The sequence below is a fragment of the Theobroma cacao genome, chromosome 6 (genome assembly GCF_000208745.1).
Source record: "Theobroma cacao cultivar B97-61/B2 chromosome 6, Criollo_cocoa_genome_V2, whole genome shotgun sequence".
Lineage (NCBI taxonomy): Eukaryota > Viridiplantae > Streptophyta > Magnoliopsida > Malvales > Malvaceae > Theobroma > Theobroma cacao.
Genome location: NC_030855.1, coordinates 6,601,617 through 6,615,352, shown reverse-complemented (window position 1 = coordinate 6,615,352; position 13,736 = coordinate 6,601,617). Strand labels below are relative to the sequence as shown.

The following is a 13,736-nucleotide window of genomic DNA, read 5'->3' as shown; positions in this document are numbered from 1 at the left end:
GAGAGTTTTTTGTAACCATAAACTTGTAATACATATGATTCATAAGTCTTTCATTTATTTCCTTTAAATATTCTTTTAAAAGTATATGAACTCTGTTCTAAACAATGTTTTAATAAGGGAACAATATTTGTAACACCCCTGATTTTTTTTATATGGCCTATATGTTATGTTGGCCAAGTAATTTAAGGAGTTATTTAAGTTTTGATGAATATGATTATGTTTAGAGATAAATGACTATGAATGTGGGAGGTAAATTAAGGTCCTTATTTGAATTGTGCAGATGTTTAGCACTTTGACATCTAAGTATGCCTTTAAGGTGAATATTGATGAAAATGATGAATTAATCCTATAAATTGAGGATTTGATTTAATTCGATGCATATTTAAGGATATATGTATGAGGAATTGAATTATATGAGTTATTTGAGGTATAAGATCAGTAGGAAATGATTTTGGGGTGTTAAGTTTAGATTCTTGGAGGTTTGGGTGCTGAAAAGGTGTAATTTGGGCAAGATGTATCGATACATTAGTAAAGGCATCTATACATTCTTGGAAAGATGAACATGTATCTATACATTATCTTAATGTATCAATACATATACATTGTCCCAATGTATCGATACATTTGAAGTAAAGGGCACTCAAGAGCATTCTGCCCGAAATATATCAATACGTTGTCCAAATGTATCGATACATGTAGTCAAAATTAGGGTAGATGTATCGATACATTGCCAAATGTATCGATACATCAAAGAGAAAAGGCAAAAATAAAAAAGGGTTAACGGGCATTCCTCCCCATTTCTCTCTTAGCTTTTTCTCTCATTCTTTCTTTACCCTCTTCAAACCCTAGGTCCCCAAACGCTATTTAGAGCCCATTTGAGCTAGATCCAAGCTTGGGAGACAATCCAGAGGTAAGATTACACATTTTTATCAATTGATTTTCGATTTAATCGGTTAATAACCTTGGATCTAAATATTTTCAGATTTGGTAAAACTCTCTCCCCTTGAGTTTATTGGAGATTTGAAACCTAGATTTGGGCAACCTAGCTTATAAGGTAAGGGTTTAGCTCATTTGTTGGAAAATTGAGCTTATATATTGGATTTGGGTATTTTTGAAAAATTGAGATATTTTTGAAAGCTATGAAATAAATAATTTTGCATTGTTTTGATGTGTTTAAAGGGAGAATGGAGGCTATTAATGCATTTGTGAGTTGGAAGATGACTGAAGGCTAAAGGTTGAGCTTGATGTGGTGTGCCTCTGATTGTCAAGGTGAGTGGGATTTAATTAAATGCATGTAATGCATTTCTCATAATGTATATGCTGCCATGGTATTGAAATGTTGTGTGTATACCTAGATAAGAAAGCCTAGGGTAAGGAATTGATACGTATATAATATATATATATATATATATATATTTATGTGCATGTGTATATGTTTGTTTGCCTAGAGGTATATGCCTAGGATAGAGAACAATTATGATTGTGTGCCTAGATGAGAATGCCTAGGCTAACTAGTTAATTGAAAAAGAAAATCTATGTTTATGTAATTTGTGGTGTGCCACATGGTGGCATTGTGTTGAACCAATGGTATGTAGGACCTAGAGCAAAAGGCCCACCCATGGTGTGATACAAATTATAACTTAAGGACTGTGCCAAATTGTGATGAATGGACTACCTAATTAGGAATATGGGTATAATATATATTTGGGTTAATGGCACAATGATTGAAGTAATGTTGAGTATGTGAGGCCGAAGAGCCATGACTACTTGCAAACATGATATATGCATGAATGCCCACATATTTGTGGTTGATTTGAAGATATGCATAACGCTTTTAAGCCATGATTGATATGACTGAATATGATTAATACCCATATGTGGTTATGGGCATAAGGGCCTAGAGATTGATTATGTTTCTTTTAATGATGCCTTAAAGATTTGTAGGCACTTAGAATTATATTGAGCTTAGAAATGACTAAAGCTTGATGAATTTGATTGTGATTTGATGTGGACATATGGAATGTCATAGGCACGATGGCCTGATTTGTGGATATGTATTCTGTCTGAGGGATGAATTCCGGATGTTGATTTGATTTGTGAATGAGTGGAATCCAATACCCTATGACTATGTCTGTGCCTCAGGGACTGTGGTAAGCAAAGGCAATGGTTGATACCCCGCCTGAGATTCCCACCTATAGTGTACGATGCCATTCGTTGGGAGATTACTGCAGATGATAATTATGATGCCACTTGTGTGAGATTTCTTCGACTGATGCTGACGTTTGGAGTTTACTCCTATCAACGATCTATTCTCCGCTCATTTCTTTGGCACGTGTGTGATCTATGCTCCACCCAACAATTTTGACTTGCGTGTGCTTTGTTTCTCCACCTATTGGCCACCGTGCGTGATTTGATGATGTCTAAGGCAAAACCACTCACTTGTTTTTGTTTGACTATGATAACATGCAACATAGATGGCATGATCTGATTTGAAAATGAAATTATGGTGGCTGACTATGAATGGTATCTGATGAAAAGCTTTAAGATAAATAATTTATATGTGAATGATATTTGAGGTTGGGCTCGGCAACTAAAATGTGCCTACGAAGCCTAGTTTGATGGTAATGGCATTAAGGGTAAGCCTTGATTTCATATGATGTGATGTGAGGACATAGAACTTGTGTATTGTGGTTATGATGCGCCATTGATATGTGATTTGGCGAGTTTAATTGTGATGAATTGTGCATGTAGGATATTAGGATGATCCTCGCACTTTTGAATTAGAGATGTTTGAATATGAAAGTTTTACGGCTAGATAGGCCTATTTGTTTTATACGTAAAATATTATGTTGTGATAACATCCCCTCACCAAATAGTAGATGACTCACCCCTTTGTTGTACCATGTGCAGATAAGAGAAACTGTGGGGTTATGTGACAAGTGTCATTGATTGGACAGACATGTAATTGGCATTCGATAGGTCTTCTTCCCAACATGTCACTCCGCTGAGTCTGTATAGGCCTTCCGCCTTTCGGTTTGATTAGTTGGTGAATATGTTAAACACGATGTGCTATTTGAATTGTATAAGGGTTGTTATGTACAAACCCGATTTAATGGCCAATGTACAGCCTCATGAATATTTGTATGAATTATGTGCCAAGGATAATGTATTATATTTTGTATTATTATGAATATTTGATCATAAATCCCTTGGCATTTGTGTTATATAATTTTGGATTTAGAGGTTTGCTCGAGTCTAATGGGCTTGCCTATTAGGCTCGTGCACTGATCATGGACCCTCGGATTTGGGTCATGATAGTATTCAATCCATGTACCATTTGAATGATATCGGTCTTGGAGTGAGAAAGGACATACATTTGCTAACGTTGTTTGAAAAATAATGGACTCAAAGACTATAGGTTTGGTCGATAAATGAGCCATTTGAAAGATGACTGGGCTAGATGACCTGGTAATTATTTGTCATGCTTGGGTTAAGTGGGATTAACAGATGAGGACGCTTGGGAAGCAAAACTCAGTTTATGCATACACCTGGAAAGGCAGGGTTTGTAAACAGTGATTATGATGTTTATTGGCATATTTTTGAAAGTGTGTTTTACAAAACACTCTTCCCTATTGCTTGTTCCCCCTCTCTATATTCATGCTAGGAGTTTTTGTGACTCACAAGTTATTACCCTTGTTTCTTATATCAATAGACTCGTTGGCTCGCTGTCCATTTGGAAAGAGTAGTCTTCTACAGTTGGCCTGGTAATTGTTCGTTATGGCATCTAGTAGGCATCAACTTTTTCATTTGTGTCGTACTTCGCTGGTTGAGTTTGGTCTTTACATTTTACTGTTATGGAATTTGATAATGTTTATGTCTTGTTATAAGTGACATGTATTGAATGTTTGCCACGAAATGGCTTAGGGAATGTATTCACCACTTAATAGCTCATACCTCGATTTATGCTATATGTTGCTTCCACATGTTAAGCACGTAAGCGTGCAAATTGATTTTATAATACTTGATGTATATGATAATCATGTTTATATTTGTTCTGCATATGACTCCATGGTGATGGTTCCAAGAGGCACATATGGTTAATGGTTTATTATTTATTATTAGGCTTGCATGGGTTACAAGGGTAATTCCCATTAATACCCTTGCGCCGATCATGATTTCAAATTTGGGTTGTGACCAATCTGTTCCATTTTCCCATAAAAACTTATATGGGTTTCTTTGGATATTTCTTGTTGAAAACCTCCTTAGCCAACTCATTTACTACATCCACTCTACAGTAACTTTCCATAGAGGAAGAATACTTATTTATACTGAACATATTAAAGTCAACTACTTTTTCTCTAACTTTGAAAGTTATCTTACCATTCTTCACATCTATGATTGCTCTAGTTGTAGCCAAGAATGATCATCTCAAACTAAAAGGAATTTCAGCACCTCCATCTTAAGCATAATAAAGTCTATCGGAATGTACAACTTTCTAACTTTAACCAAAACATCCTCTATAATCCCAACAGGGTACCTGATTGTTTTGTCTGCTAACTGTAAAGAAACTGTAATAGGTTGTATCTCATTAAGTCCAAGTTTCCTAGCAATAGACAAAAGCATAATTGAAACACTAGCACTCAAATCACACAAAGCTTTAGAAAATTTAACACTACCAATATTATAAGGGATAAAAAAACTCCTTTGATCTTTAAGCTTTGGTGGAAGCCTATTTTGGATTATAGCACTACACTTCTCAGTAAGTGCAGCTATCTTCAAATCTTCCAATTTCCTCTTCTTAGTCAGAATGTCTCTTAGGAACTTAACATAGCTTGGCATTTGTTCTAAAGCTTCGGCAAAAGGGATATTGATATGGAGCTTCTTAAATACCTCTAAAAACTTTTGGAATTGACTATCAAGTTTTTGTTTCTGAAAACGCTAAGGAAAAGGTGGTGGTGGGGTTGACTTGGCTTCCATTTCTTGAACTTGTTTATCAGACTTCTCAACCACTGTCTCTCTCTTTACAAACTTATCATGAGTTTCAGCTTGCTTGCTAATGCTTCCTACCTCTGTTCCACTCCTAAAGGTGATTGCATTATAATGCTTCATTCCTTCTCTTCTAAGATTGGGTTTAGTATCACTAAACAAGGTCTCCTAAGGCCTATTATTGATGGCATTGGCAAGTTGACCCACTTGTATCTTAAGATTTTGATTTAATGCAGCTTGACTTTGAATGATAGTTGTTTGACTTTGAATAATGGCATCATTTTTTGCTATGTAAGCATCATTCTTGGCCATGAATTGCATGAGCATTTCTTCCATTGATGGCTCTTTCTCAAGCATGGGAGCTCTAATTTGAGGTAAGAAACCCAAGGGAAAATTTTGCTTTTCTTAAAAAGAAGGTCAATAATTGTTGTTCTAAGAAAAGTTAGAATGATTCCTTCACCCAAGATTATAAGTGTTGGAATACGGATTGTTCTACTACCTATTGAAGTTCCCAACAAATTCCACTGATTCAGCTTTAACTAGACAATGATCACTAGTATGCCCTTCTCCACACATATCGCAAGTAACAAACAAGCTTTCAACAAAATGAAGAATGAACCCTCAATAAATTAAACTTCTTAGTTAATGTCGTTACCTATGCAATCAATCCATTGATATCACCTAACTCATGAACACCAGCTACTCTTCTAAGCATCGTTTTCTCATATGACTATTGATAGTTATTAGATTTCATCTCTTCCAACAAGTCATAAGCTCATCAATATACTTTGCCATAAGAGCTCCTCTAGTAGTAGCATCAATAGTAGTCCAAATATGACCATTCAAACCATTATAAAATGTTTGCACCCGAAGCCACTTAAGTAGACCATGATAAGGGCAACGCCGAAGCAAATCCTTACATCTCTCCCAAGCCTTGTACAACAACTTAGAATCAAGTTGGATGAATGATGTGATATCATTTCATAGTTTCACTGTATTAGCTGAAGGAAAGAATTTAGCTAAAAACTTTTGGGCAATATTAGCCCAAGTAGTCATTGAGCCCATGGGAAATGAGTTCAACCAAATCTTCTCATTGTCTTGTAATGAGAAAGGAAGAGTTTCAATTTAATAGCATCATCGAATACTCCATTATGATTGAAAGTGTCATAGATCTCTAGAAAATTTGAGATATGAGCATTAAGATCATCATTATAGACCCCCAAATTAGACTGAACTTTAGATCATTTGAATAATTGTTGGCTTTATCTCAAAGTTGTTAGCTTTATAGTTGGCTTTTGAATGCTCGAATGAAGACCTTGCACCAACGAAACAACATAATCTCTCAAAGATCAATTTTCTTCCACTAATTACCCTTGAGTTTGCTATTGTCTTTGTTGTTCAACCATTGTTTCAATGTGAGTTGAAGTTTGTGAATTTTTTCTCTAAAGTCTTCGAAACATCGTTTCGATTTCTAAATAAAAAGGGACATTCTCCAAGTTTCTCACTCTTTGCATACAATGACCCAAAGCACCTAAAAAAAAAAAAACAAAGCTTAAAGTGAGACGAGTTTGCTTAGTTGTAATATTAGCAAGAAGTAAGAAAACAATTCCCCGTCAATGGCACCAAAAACTTGTTGTTAGATTTCTCCATGCAAGTGTATGTACCACAACAAGTAATACAGAGGTAATTAGATTGTCGAATCCCATAAGGAATTATGCCAACTTAAGCTAAGTACTAAAATTATAACAAACTAATTTTATCCAAGTAATCAAAATTAAAAGAATAATTAAAAGCAAAATTGAACTAACAAACTAAAACTAAGAGTTTAATAACAAAGTTTACTAAAAAAAATTGATTAAAAGTCTAGGATTATGATATCCTTCAACACTTCATCTAAAACATCTTTCTCTTTCTCAACTTACTTCAATAATTTGAATTGCTAACCTAAAGTCCCAAGTTATTTATAATTCTTTGTCGAGGTGCTCGAAAAAATATTTCTCTCAATTAATTTATTATATGTCTATGTAAATTCAACTGAAGAAGTATTTATTAAGTTTGTACTCTAATCTTGGCTACAAGCGACACATAAGTATACGTTTATCCTATATAAAAATCAAATCACCTAATCAACTACGTGAATTTGAACACATGTTATTCATTTCATGGCCTAATCTAAACTCCCTTCATCAAGTTGTAATTAGATATCTAAGTCAATCTAATTGGTGATCAAGCAATTAGAAGTATTAAACACAAGATTAGAATAAACAACTCATATTTCTTTGAAAATAAACAAAAGAGAGATAAAGTATTCAAACTACATAATCCTAGAAAAATTAAATTAGTTCATAATATTAATAAAAATATCATCCAAAGAAAATTAACTATCAATTCTAATCAAAGGAAGTAAAAGAAAAACAAAAGTAGAGAGAGCAACCAAGAATTGAAGCTTTTGAATCTCTAATCTTCTTTGATTTCCTTTGTTTTCTTGCTTTGTTTTTGGCTTCTTTTTTCTCTAGAATAGCCACTCTCTATGCCTTCTCTAAAACCCCTCACAAAGGCTCTTTAAATACTCCTCAAAAACCCTATTTTCAATTTTCCTATAGAAGTAGTTTTCTTAAAAACATGATCCAGTGTCGCAGCCTTGGTCCTTGAAAGCCGTGGCGCCATGTTCTCAAGTGAAAGTATGGAAGCTTCAGTTTTTTTTAAGAGTCGTGGCCTTGCTTCACTAACGTCGTGGTGTTCTCCTCTTTGGTTCTTGTATGAGAGTTAGGCATCAAAGGCACTGCGGGCTCCTTCTTTCCAAGGCTGCAACCTTCATTTCCTCTAGCTGCCTTGTGTAGAAACTACAGCAGTCTAGCCTTTTCCAATGCAATATTTACCTCAATCTAATACAAACTAGGCAAAGTGGTTAACATGCAAGTTGTAGCCTTGTCTCTTTGCATTCCAATGGCTTAAGAATCATGTTAATTGAACTTTTGTAACAAGAGTTATGATAGAGATACTGCAATATGTACAAATGAAGCTATCACCATACTTACACGGATTATCACCAAATAAGATCTTTTCCATCAAATTTCCCATAAAAGCAATAAAAGAGATCAGAATTAAACTAAAATAACTTAAATTAAACTATTTAACATGCATTAAACTTAATTAAGAAGAGTAATTAAAATACTTAATTTTAAATTTAAAATATCAAAGACTTAACTACTTAAGCTTTAAAAATGTGACAAAATAACTCTATATAATAGAATTATCAAAATTCTCTAAGTGAAAGGATATCTCCACATCCCACTAGTATGATGGGAGGGCTCAGAGAATGTTCTTAATAAAAGGCTTTTACTCATACTAAGGTTTGCATTCATGTAAATATTGTTTTTACTCACAAATGATTACTCCAATGATGGGATTCGCTTGATAAACTTGCGAAAGTGAGTTTTCCCGAATAATTCCCTATGTGAGAGATTATCCTCGAGTCCACAGGTATGATGGGCGGAATTTGGGAAAAAACACCAATAGAATGTTTTCATTTGACATTTGTCAAAATTTGTACCATGCATTTCATAATTGCATCACATGCACGCTATAATTGTAAAATCGAATAATAGACTTTAAGTCGTGAATGAAACTAAGAAATAAAAGAATAAACTATGATTAAGGAAATACAAAATAAAATTAAAATTTAAGGTTTAATAAGGTAATATATAATTAAATGATACTGTTCGTGGAACGGACATCATGGGGGTGTTAATTTTTCCCCATGCCTAATTGTACTCCCAAACCTAGCTTTAAAATTCACAAACTAGGTTTTTGTTCTTTAGACAAAGCTAAAATCAATTTAAGGCCTCGTCAAATAGAACGATTCTAATATATGGCCAATCGCATCTAGATAAAAAAAGATTAATGGCAATTCCCCAAAATTTTCACGTCGCATGTAGCTAAAAATAAATAAATCCAAGCAAAGCCTAGCATTACTATGGGCCAAAGCCCGTTAGACACTCCATTGAATTTGGACCAAAAATATATCCAAGTACAATAAAATAAGATAAAAATAAAGATGAAATCAAAATGTAAATTAAAATAGAGGTAGAAATACAAAAATAGAAACAATCAATATATTTCCAAAAATGGTGTCTACTTATATCGATGTTGATATTTAATGAAAATAATTCCACACATTATTGTTAGTTGAAATAAGTTTAAAGTTAGTTAACCAAGAGGAGGTGAATTGGTTACTAAGAGAAAAGCCCCTCTTTTTCACAGATTAAAAAGATCATGAAACTTAAGTGCAGCAAAATAAAAAAACAGAGCATAACAACGTATGTAAGTGATGAAAAGTAAAGAAAGCAAAGACATGATTTTTATAGAGGTTTGGCCTTCAATGTCTACGTCCTCTTCCTTAATATCACAAGGAATTTGAATCCACTATAAATTGTCATTCAAGAAGCAAACATAACCTCACAAACACTGTCTTTTTGAGAGGATCAAATGTTAGGAATTTTGAGAATATGGTGCCTTGGAAAGTAAGTATATTCTCATGTTTAATTTCATTTAATTTATTAGTAATGAAAGTACATTTTGATAATAAGACGAAAAGTTTGTTTTAAGTAAACATTCATTATCTAGTTATTAAGGTATCATGATTGTCACGACCCGGAACTCCCATCGAGCCCGTGACAACCGTCGCGAAGCCTCGACAGACATTCTTACCCCGAATGCCTTTCGAGACCTCGCAAGGCTTTCGTACCAGTTTTTCCATTTCTCTCTCTTTTTTTTCTTTTTTTTTTAATAATAAAATAAACTAAAAATATTAATTAAAATAATCTATTTTAATGTAAAACAATATATATATATATATGTATATTTTTGAAACATCAAAAAATTAGTTTTCTGCACATAAAAACAAAATAAATTTATACATACTGTAATATAGAAAACTGGAGTGTGCAATTTAAATTACAATGAAACGTGGGCCCCCAAATAACTGAGAAGGTTTAAGTCTATAACCTTGCTTTCTAGGATGCAACTCCGAAATTTACTTTTCAATGCAATTAACAGTCTACTGCCTATTCTGAGCCTGAAAAATGTATAGGAAAAAGGGGTGAGATTATAAAATCCCAGTGACTAGACAAACATCATCAAAATAATCTAAAGCCAAGTAATGAAAGACAATTAAAATAATTCATCCCAACCCATATAAATAATTGGATTTCATCCAACTACTCAACATGGTTTATGCACTTTTCAAAACTTGGCCCTTGCCAAAAATCCATTCTCGGGGATACCCCGCGAAGGCATCTTACCGAGACCGCCAAGGCTGTTTATTGTCACACACACAAACACATTTCACCTCTGACAACATAGCCGTTCCTTGGCGTTGGCTGAGTCCCAATTTCACATGGTGGCTAGCGTGAAGTGTACTCAAATCCTACCTCGGGAGTTATCCTACGCGCCTCTCCAATCGAGGTAAGCTCAATAATTGGGAACCGTGCCCCTCTAATTAGGCTGGCCCACGGAACCCCCGTCACTGCAGTGCCCACTTTATAATCCACCAACCAATAAAATCATAATAGTATGACATGGCTCACTTAACCCATTCAAGGCAAATCAAAGAAGTTCACATATTTTTTAAATCACAAAAATAACCGAGATTTTGCTTTCTGTATAGTAAGACTTAAAAATGTATTTCAATTCATGATCAACTTCAAAACTCTTTAGGGATGTTCTTCACCTTTGAAAACTTTTTTCCATCTCTTTCAAGTAAACCAATTTTGTCATTTCAAAACCAAAATAAAGATAATAATTATGTTAAGAAGTTCTATAATGATGTGATGATGTTTATATGATTGTGAATTCCATTATGTTGGATGGATGTTTGTATGAATGTGGTGAATGATAAGTCCAGACATATTGATTGAAAAGGCTTGCTTAGGCTTAATGGCCATACCCACATAGGTTCATGCACTAGTCATGACTCGAAAATGGGATGTGACAAACCATTACTTATTATATGAATTAAAATGAGTTACAATAACGATTACTCACATTCAAGCTGTCACGTCGTGAAATCGAGACATGACACGACCATTTGTCATAACCCAATTTTCTGGCCATGACCGGCGCAAGGACTCAATAGGCATAACCCACTAGGCTTTAGCAAGCCTTCCTATATGAATCTGTACATTAGTCCATGTATCATCTATACTCCCTTTTAAGATTTATAAATCATAATGTTCAAATAATAACTTCATTGAAATCAATTCATAAAATCCAAGTATATACTCATAATGGTATTCATTAATCGGAATATATATAAATAGTTTGCCAAACAATTCTTAACAAGTTACATCCAGTTTACATGTACACATTCAAAGACTCTGACTGTTAACGAAGTGACTCTGGGCGTGGGTGCTAACATTTAGTATCATGACAAACCTACCGAGCAATGGATAGAGAGGAGCACTTCATCCTAGGATCTAGTCACCTTTAACTCAAAGAACCTAAAACATGAAGTTTAAAAACGTGAGTATAAACTCAGTGAGTGAACATAGAAGGGGAACAAGCAAGCAATACGGAAAGTTTAGAAAACATGATGCACTTATTTTGAAAATAATGCAATTTAGTTTAATTCTCGTTAAAAACCCCTCATTCCCAAACTTGCTTATTTAACCCCTTAATGTTAAAGAAATCCATGTTCAACCATGAAGTTGAAATGAGTGAAAACTGTGGTAGAATTCAAGCAAGGCAAGCATAACGGATTGATTCTCGTCACAGTGAAAAGGCATTCTCGCTGTAGCGAAACCAAGGCTAGTGCAAACCCTCACCACCCAAGAGTTTCTGGTTGCAGCAAAATTAAGGTCAGATTAAAAATTAAAGGGTTTTCACTGCCATAAGAAAAATCCACTCATGCCACATTATACATTAAATTGAACACATTGATGATAATCAAATTTTCTTTTCTTCAACATCCAATGCGATCACATTTTATTTTTCATAACCCTTTTTATAGCATATAAAAACATATATATAGCATATATATATATATACAAGCATGTATACAACAACCACCTCACCCAGCTCATGTGCATCCCCCACATCGTGCACATAGTTGAAGTCATCGTGTGCATCCCCCCACATCGTGCACATCAAATACCATCGTGTGCGTCCCCCCCACATCGCGCACAGGCAATATCATCATCCACACTCCCGTACCCGTCATTACTAGCATGTGCTCCCCCACATCGCGCACACATACGGTTATATTTATCACACAATGTTACTTATCAATACATATCATATAATCATATATTTACATATACATATATATTTATATATATATATATATANATATATTACATATATATATATATATATATATATATATATATATATATATATATATCAACATGATATATAAGCACGTGGATTCATTACAGTCACATTTCACAACACACATAAGAAAAACGTTCATCAAGGGCTTGTTCTCGTGTGCATTTTGAAGAAAAATCAATTAAATATTTCAAGTGGTTCATTCAAACATATATACATTTACCCAAAACATTTTAATGCAAGTTCACTCACCTTACAATAGCGGGATGTTACATCGCTATTAGTTCAAAGGCGTATCTAGCTATTTCTACTTGCCGGTCGCTCGTTATTTCCTCCGGCACGCCACCACCATACACTATCTTTACTTTTGTACTTCCTAGCAACAATCCAAATTCAATATTTTTAGTGTACCCCATTTTTACTTTTCTTTTTCCTTCAATCATGAATCCTCATCCAACTAACTTATATCTTGACAGATTCTGTACCAAAGTGGCCTTTATCTTTACTTGCATAATTCTTTAGATTTTAGATACCGGCAAATTATTTATGACTCTAGCACATATATAAATCTTGTTTAAGGATATTTATCAAGTTTATTCATTATTTCCACAATAATTACCTAACATATGGCAGCAACTATAAATTTACTTCCATCAACATTTTCTAAGACTACATGTACCACTATCCTCATTTATATGTTGCCACCAAGCATAATATTAATATTCATTCATGCACACCAACATGCATAACCTTTTAAACCGTTCCTAACAACACATATCTACACACCAAACTTCCAATCAATATAATTGCTTTCCAACCATACCTATGACATCACAATAACACTACATCTGCACATAATCATTCTCACAATATTAAACCAATCATAAGCTTCAAATTGTAGTATTAAGCTTACCACTTGGTTTTAGCTTGAATTTCACCCAACAAAATTCATGATTTCCTCACATCCATGGTCACCATAGCTACCACAAAATGATTCACACATCATTTTCCCAAGGATTTAACCAACCATGAACTTAAAATACAAAAATCCTTACCTTATGTTTCTTGAATCTTGACACCCACTTGATATTTATTCAATTACTCTTGAATCACTCACTACCCAAGCCTTCCACCTTTCTTTCCTTCTCTCTCTAAAACACCTAGCTGGTGAGAGAAAGTATTAAGGTAAGACTTTGGAGGGTTTTAAGGTGGAAGAGTAACAGAGCACAAAGGACTTTGTGAAAAGGTGCACAAAAGCATGAAAATTGAGGCTAACTTGAGAGAGTTATGGAAGCTTGAAGGGAACTCCCATGGAAGATGAAGAAGGTGCTGAAAATTGGAAGAGGCTGCTGGAAAAATGAAGAAGAGTTGCTGGAGATTAGATATTTATAGCCAAAACTTATCCAATTTTTCATGCAATT

General features: G+C 34.2%; 2 long non-coding RNA genes across 2 annotated transcripts; one reads left to right on the top strand and one right to left on the bottom strand.

Moving 5' to 3' along the window:
- On the top strand, window positions 824–2,419 carry LOC108662535. Its single transcript, XR_001928418.1, has 4 exons — window positions 824–910; window positions 983–1,054; window positions 1,180–1,269; window positions 2,143–2,419. It is a non-coding gene; the product is annotated as an uncharacterized LOC108662535 (long non-coding RNA).
- LOC108662520 lies at window positions 11,294–13,626 on the bottom strand. The gene is made up of 3 exons (XR_001928401.1): window positions 13,371–13,626; window positions 12,568–12,691; window positions 11,294–11,486 (listed from the first exon to the last, which is right to left on the bottom strand). It is a non-coding gene; the product is annotated as an uncharacterized LOC108662520 (long non-coding RNA).